The sequence below is a fragment of the Pteropus vampyrus genome, unplaced genomic scaffold (genome assembly GCF_000151845.1).
Source record: "Pteropus vampyrus isolate Shadow unplaced genomic scaffold, Pvam_2.0 Scaffold209, whole genome shotgun sequence".
Lineage (NCBI taxonomy): Eukaryota > Metazoa > Chordata > Mammalia > Chiroptera > Pteropodidae > Pteropus > Pteropus vampyrus.
This window is the reverse complement of record NW_011888990.1, coordinates 1,218,611-1,225,576: the sequence shown is the minus strand read 5'-3', so window position 1 is coordinate 1,225,576 and position 6,966 is coordinate 1,218,611. Positions and strand designations below refer to the sequence as shown.

At 48.3% G+C, this 6,966-nt stretch overlaps 1 long non-coding RNA gene across 2 annotated transcripts in view; it reads left to right on the top strand.

Annotated features, from left to right (window-relative positions):
- The first annotated feature begins 6 nt into the window (after positions 1-6).
- LOC105300351 overlaps positions 7-6,966 on the top strand; it is a 15,810-nt gene continuing 8,850 nt past the window's right edge. Inside the window, exons 1-3 of one of the 2 annotated variants that reach the window (XR_002783365.1) lie at positions 7-1,175; positions 2,471-4,223; positions 4,360-4,449. This is a non-coding gene — a long non-coding RNA (uncharacterized LOC105300351). The remainder of the gene's footprint in view (positions 1,176-2,470; positions 4,224-4,359; positions 4,450-6,966) is intronic. The other variant, XR_896595.2, reaches the window with a different exon arrangement.

The following is a 6,966-nucleotide window of genomic DNA, read 5'->3' as shown; positions in this document are numbered from 1 at the left end:
CAAGTTCACGAGTCCTCGGCCGGGAGCTGAGAGTCTGGCGTGTCTGTTGTCTGGTCTTCGTTTTAACGTCGGGAGCAGTTTTATCCCAAGTGACATGGCTGTTGGGCGTGTTAGGCTCGCACTTCTGAAGGCCTGTAAGGTGTTCGGGAAAGTCGTTCCTTGGTAGTCAGATGCCAAAATTCAGGCCGGTCTACAGGCCCGTTTGTCATAAGTATGCAGTTCGATATGAGACGGTTCCGTGATTTCCAGGGATGAGGTGTATTCCCAAGACTGGGGAACACCGATAGTCGTTGTTTCAAAATGAACATAGGTCGATAATCTGGTTTCTGGCATAATACTGGTTTTAGGACCACTCAAGGTATACGATGATGTACAGATTTTGGTAACTACCGTACGACCCAGGTCTGGTGACTGGGGGTGGGGGTGGGGGTTCAGGGGACGGCAGAAGAGGGAAGGAACCACAGCAGGAAAAAGCATGTGCGTTTGGCAGACACCTCTCGAGGTCGCTTCCTAGATCCCCTTACCCCCTTCCCTGGAGGCGGTCCCTCCTCCACAGGCTGACCCCCAGTGGCCGCGTTTGTGATGTGTTACTCTTCTAACAGGTGTTTTTTGTCAGAGTTGATTGTGCCTAAGGAAGACTTTTGACCCAAGCTGTGTTTAAAGGATGCTCTCTCCCACGAACTGAAATGGATGGGGAGGGTTAGAGATACAGGGTGGAAGTCACAGGAGCCGAAGTCAGACTAAAGGAAATTCTGTGACCTGACGGTCCACGGAGTCCCACTGCTGAGACCCCTGGAAATGATCTGGTCTTTCCCCGTCTCACTTTTTCTTGGAGGTCATGAGATACCATAGTGTTCTAACAATAGGTCTGCTTTTTTCTTAACTCTAGCCAGAGTTGGTTCTTTTGTTTATAACCAAAAGTACAGCTGATACGGCCAGTCGGAATGAAGTTAAATGAACGAATAGTAAAAGTTGATAAAATGCAAACAATTCCTTCTCAAAGGGTTTATGATAACTGAAATCACATACAAACAACTCTCTTCAGTTAGAGTTTTGGTGTAATTTCACCGACCCCCGGATTCACGTGTGCCACTCGCCACAGGCACTGTTTCTGTCATCTCCGTGTTCAGCGTCCGTGCTCCACCTGCCTTTTGTTTTCTCGCCGCCATGAAATCGTAAGTGTCCCGAGGAGGAGCCGCAAGTGGTCTATTCTGAGAGTAACAGAAGGTGACCAGAGTAGTAAGAGGGCAACAGGACAGCCAGCTTTATTGCACTGACCCTGCGACCTATGCAGTTTCTTAAATCCCAGGTAGGAATTATGTGACATTTAAAATGGTACAGAGAAGACACTCTTCAGTGGCTACCATCGGTTAGTGATTTTCCACTCGTCACATTCCATAAGGATGTGTGGAAATCCTACTGGAAATAGAGATCAGATTTCTTCACAAAATCACAGTCGTAACCTTATAACTCAAAGAGACTGTGATGGTCGAGGCTAAGCCTCCATTTCGGAGCCAAGCCTGCTGAGGAAAACAGAGGCTGCAAGATCTGCCTGAAGTCGCAGAGCCGGTGAGTCCTTGACTTCCAAACCAGTAAGCGTCTCAGCTCGCACGGCCAGCCTGTCCCGAGCACTTGTGCGCTCTGTCGTGTCCCGGATGCCTGTCAGCGGTGTCTCGCCTCTGATACTTTCCCAGTTGACATTTGGAACCTGCGAGGTCCTCGTGGGTTTCATGCGTGAGGAAGGCCTTCATGAGGTCTCTAAGGGCAATTGGAGAAGCGAAGACAGGAGGCAGGGCACCCTGGGCAGAGTCGGAGACTTGGGAGAGGGCGTAACAGCGAGGGGTGCTGTGGGACAGTGAGGTGACCGGCCTGGTTGGACTGAAGGGCATTCAGGTGTAGCCGGAAGTAGAGAGACGAGCTCCTGTTCTTCCTCATGTCCGGCTCACATGCACCCTCATCAGCGACACTGTCCCGATCTCCTCAGATGCAGTGAAATAAGCTCCTTTTCTACGATCACACTGTATTTCGTTCCTGAGCGGAGCCAAGCGTCACATTATATCGTGAGGACTGTGTACGCGTGTGGCCCGAGGGCCAGGGTCATGTACTGGACACCTGTGTGCTGATCGTACCTTGTATGGTACCTGTATAAGGCAGGTACTCTGTACACGGTTCTCACAGTTTCCAGTCGTTTTACGCCCGGCCCACTTATTCACATTTCCTGTAAGATCTGTGTAGACATTTGCATTTTCAACTCCTACTTTAGAGAATAAAATCTAAATTTTTTGTGTAGGCTCATGGGCCCCTTCCTGAACTGACTTTTAGCCACTTTCATGGCCTGCTTCCTCTAGATTAATTAATTAGTTAATCAGTTAACCAGCTATTTATTGAGTACCTGTCACATGCAGTGAATCTCAAAGTCCCGCCATGTCAGTTGTTTGTCATTCTGAGCTCTCCATTTCTCTCTTGCTAGCATTTGTTGTTGCTTTTGCCTGGAATTTTCCTCCTTCTCCCAGCCTATTTCTGGGGCTCGACTCTGGGTGACCTCCACTCCAAGAGCGTGTCTGATCCCCCGCCACCACGTCCTCGCAGCCCCCTGCAGGCTTCTGCGGTGGCCGGCTTGCCGTCGGATATGCTTATTTCTGCATGTCTGCCTTCCTGATCACACCGCGTGGGTCCTGAGGTGGAGGCCACGTCTTTTTCTTCTTCTCCACTGGCCGTCGGACCCTCTGGCACACGATGGAGTTAACCCACATGGGTAAAGTGCGAAAATGAGTGATTAAAGTTTTCTTATTGGATCAGCATGGTGGTTTAACACAAACACACACACACACTTCTCCTGGAATCTGGCTTCACAGAAACGTTCAATGAAAGCTCATTCTATGGAACAAATAAAGTGAAGCCTCTCTGGTTAAAGCAAAGGGATTCTTCATTTCCTCAATGATTTGTAAACCGCTGGGCTAGATAGACGATTTCTAAGGTCTGCTTCGGATCTAATGTTTTCTGAGTTTTTATCTCTTAAAACCTGAAGTGGGTAATTAAATATCTCAGCCCGGTTAGCAACGGTATGTAAAAGGCATTAGGCAGAGCAAAAACAAAATGAAAGCAAACAAAAAATCTAAATCTGAAATTAAACAGACAAATGAATCCAGTATTATTGTACATTTGAGTCTTAATTAAGTTTCCAGTATCTCCAACACCTGCTATAAACACGGAGAAAAATCCTGTTTTCCGAGGTCCCAGTGCCAGGTTTCAACATCCCAGGACGTAAGAGATCCTCCTCCCCGACACCCCCCCCCCCAAAAAAAAAAGTTTTCGGGGAGAAAAATATAGCCCGGGAAGAAGTAGCAAGTCTCTGTTCTATCGGTCCAGGGTGAGCTCGGTCCTCTCAGGGAGGGCTTAAATCATCTGGGTTACCTTTGGTCTTTTGTTTGGATTACTTCTGGCTTCTTTTCATCTGTAATATGCTACAACAATAGTCCTTTCTCATAGGGTTGTTGTGAAAAGTAAAAATGATCACGCTCGTTAAGTGCTTAGTACAGACCTGACCAAATGGACAATAGCTATTATCTCGAGTCAACGAAGTAGTTCAACCACTTAAAAAGATAGTATGAATAATAATGTATATGGATATTTGTCGAATGAATAGTAGTTCACTGTGAGCAGAGAACTGTCCTATTGATTTTAGGTGCATTAATTTGTTTAAGCCTCACAATGCTCCCATTAGACAGGTGCTGCTATTGTAATTTACTTTATAGATGGAGTCTCTGAGAGGCCGGTTATTTTGTCCTTTTTACAGGGAAAGTTATTCTCTGAAGTTATCTTGGTTGGCAAGGTCGGGACTCAAGCCCAGGTCTGTCTCAAGCCCAGTTGGGGTTTTCCATTGTTACCGCCTTTACTCCAGTAAGTCCAAATAATAAAGCTTCGCCTTTCCCGAGAACTTAAAATGCTGTAGGTACTTTCCAGTCATTCAACAAATATTCGTTAATCTATATACTGGCTCATTTAATCGCTGTGAGAACCCTAATGTCCCAACAACACAGTGTTACATCTGTTTCCTTGTTTATTCTTGTCGAAGAAAGAACTTCCATCTGAATATTGGAAGCAAGAGTCTTGAGAATCATCCCGGCTGGGCTGTTTAAGCCACACGCCTAATAGTACACCAGTGACCTTGGCCGGGGCAGAGAACGTTTGCTGGCCAAAGTCACCCAAGGTCTGCCCCTGAGGTAGGAGACTGAGTCAGCTTGACCCGAAGTGCACGGGTTGTGTGGGGCTGGGGTGTGTGAATAAAAAGCTGGACGCCGTTAGGAAGGGGGAGTGGAACGTGGGTGCTGAGAGCAGTGAAGATTGTCCTCTGTGCAGAGAGTTGGCGGCATGGTGAGAGGTGACAACGATGGTCTGTGCAAATCCCAGGTGAGAGGCAGAAGGCTCGGATGGCGTCGCATCTAACAGGTGAAGATGTCCAGCTTTTGGAGAAGGGTTGGTGGCTTTGAAGAGCTCCTTCGCAGGGAGGGTCCGCTTCCAGGTCCGCTGGCAGCGTCGGCTCGGCTGGTTGAGCATTTCCACTTGTCCGTCGCGTTGGCACCTTCATGGCATCGTTTCTCCTCTCTGCCTTGGGCTTTCTGTCCCCTCTCTGCTTCGGCTGGTGCTGCCGTTCCTCCCTACCGGACCACTCGAAGCGGAAAACTGGAGAATTGCCCCAGATGTCCACTCCTCCATCCCTTACCCCTGTCACAAGCGGTGTCTGTCGGTTGTTTTCTAAATATCTTTCAAAACGGCCTCCCCTTCCATCATCACTGCGGATGCTTCCACGTCAGGCACCCGCGTCCATTGCCTGGGGACAGTACAGTTAGCCCCGTCGGTCTCCTCGACACTGGACAGGCATCCTTCACTTTTGCTACCAGAGTGAGAGAATTCTGGAACCCACTGTGATCACCCGCTCAGAATCCTTCGTTATTGCTCAGTCACTTATGAGATGAGGCGCCCGGCCCTTGAGCATGGCAGGTGGCATGCCAGGGCCTCCGTGACGTGGCCCCCGCAGCCACTGCCACCCCAGCGTCCCTATTTCTCTCTCTTAGTCCGTGTCCTGGATGAATCACCTGTCAGGAATGTGAAATGCCTCCTTTTCTTGGTCTGTGCTACTTCTTCCCTTTCTTTTGAAAGATTCCATTCATAGAGCTCACATTTTAAATCCTTCATGTGCTTTCCATAACTTTCCAGAGCGTTAGCTGGCATTTCTTTCTCTGTGCGCCTGTTTGTCCTTTGTATAGATTTTGGCCTTTATCACACTGCATTGAAATCTCGTCTCCCCGTTCATTCAGTCAGCCCACATTCCTCGAGGACGTTGTGTGTGAAGCAGGATTTAAAATGCCGACCGTTTAAAAATAAATACTTTATACTTACTGACTTTAGTCAGCAGTTAAGTAGAGATCAGCGTTGAAATCAATGGCTATAAATGTGCTTTAGATGCGAGGATGGATCTCGCAACAGGAACCCGGTCAGTGTAAAGAAGAGGCGGGCAGTTTTACTCGGAGTTGGGGACTAAGTGTCAGGTTCTGTGTTAGTCACTTTCCGTGTTATGTCGTTTATTCTCTTCACCAGTGACAGGTATTCACTGAGCACCGCTGGCCGCCACACGGGGAACCAAGAGAGGTGGTGGCCACTGTGGAAATGCGCCTGCGTGGGGATGGCGGGGCACAGGGCCGCTGCCGGGTGGACGGCCAGCGCTGCGCGTGGCCGACGGGGCGGGGGTTCATACCACGGAGGCGTGCCGACCCCGGCTGTGTGCGTGTGGGGGGGATGGGGGGGCCAGGTGTGCCGACCAAACTCTTAAACATAGCAAGCGCTCGTCTGAAGTCTGCACTCCTGCTCAGTTATTTGATCGTCGGGGCGGCCTGTGTCCGGAGACCCGCCTCGCGTGGACGGCGTCTTGGCACAGCAGGTTAGGCGTTTACGCGGCGGGACACAGGCAGGCAGGAGCCCACGGAGCCTGAACAGCTGGGCGCAGGGTCTGTGACCGCAGTCACTGTGCTGTGGGGCCGTTGCCGGGTCTGGGTCCAGCCTGGGCCAGGGCGTGTTTCCTGACCCGGGGCTGCTTGGCGGGCTAGGAGCCCCCGGGCCGCTGGCGGAGACGCACGGTCCTGAGCGCACGCGATGCGCGGTGCTCCAGCTGCGCCCACGGAGGCCTGAGCGGCGTGCCCGGGGCCTCGTCCCCTGCGGGACTCAGGAGCCCGGGTGTCCTCTGAATAATACATATGGTGACAGCCCTGTCCCCCACCACATCATCAAAAGAGCAGTTCGTTGTACATATGGTGCTTAGATTTCTCTCTCTTCCCCAAATCGGCTTTATCTCAATAGTATTTACTATAAAAGAACATGTAGGAGATAATGTATTCTCCATGGAAATTTATTTTCCGAGCTTACATCGTACAGTTAATTTAGAATCCAGAAGGCGCCACCTTGTGGCAAAAGTTTGCATTTCACAGGTATATATGTTTAAAGAAAAATTTAAAGTAGCTCTCTAAGAAATCCATTGGATAGCAAAATAAAAGATATTGATATTATATACAAGTCACTTAATATGGTTTCTGAAATATGTAGTTTGATAGTAAATTTAGCAAATGTTATCTAGAGGAATTTGTTGAAAGTTCAAAAAGCCTAGAGTAAAACAAGCAAAAGATATTACATACAATAATGAATTTGTATTTAAAATGCTTGCTTCAGGGTTCTACTTGTCTCTTAGTACACTCAGTTTCTGCACTAATTTTAAAAAGGAAATGTAAAAAAACCATAAAAAGTATATTCGATTGGACTTTTCTTGATATTCAATTATAACACAGCTTAAATTTTATTACATATTTTAATACATTGACATCTTTGCAGTTCATCTTAAATTTCTTTCTTATACTTGGCAATTTACTGAATTCTGTAGTTAATCCCCACATTTTCATGTCTGTCACAAAACCTTCC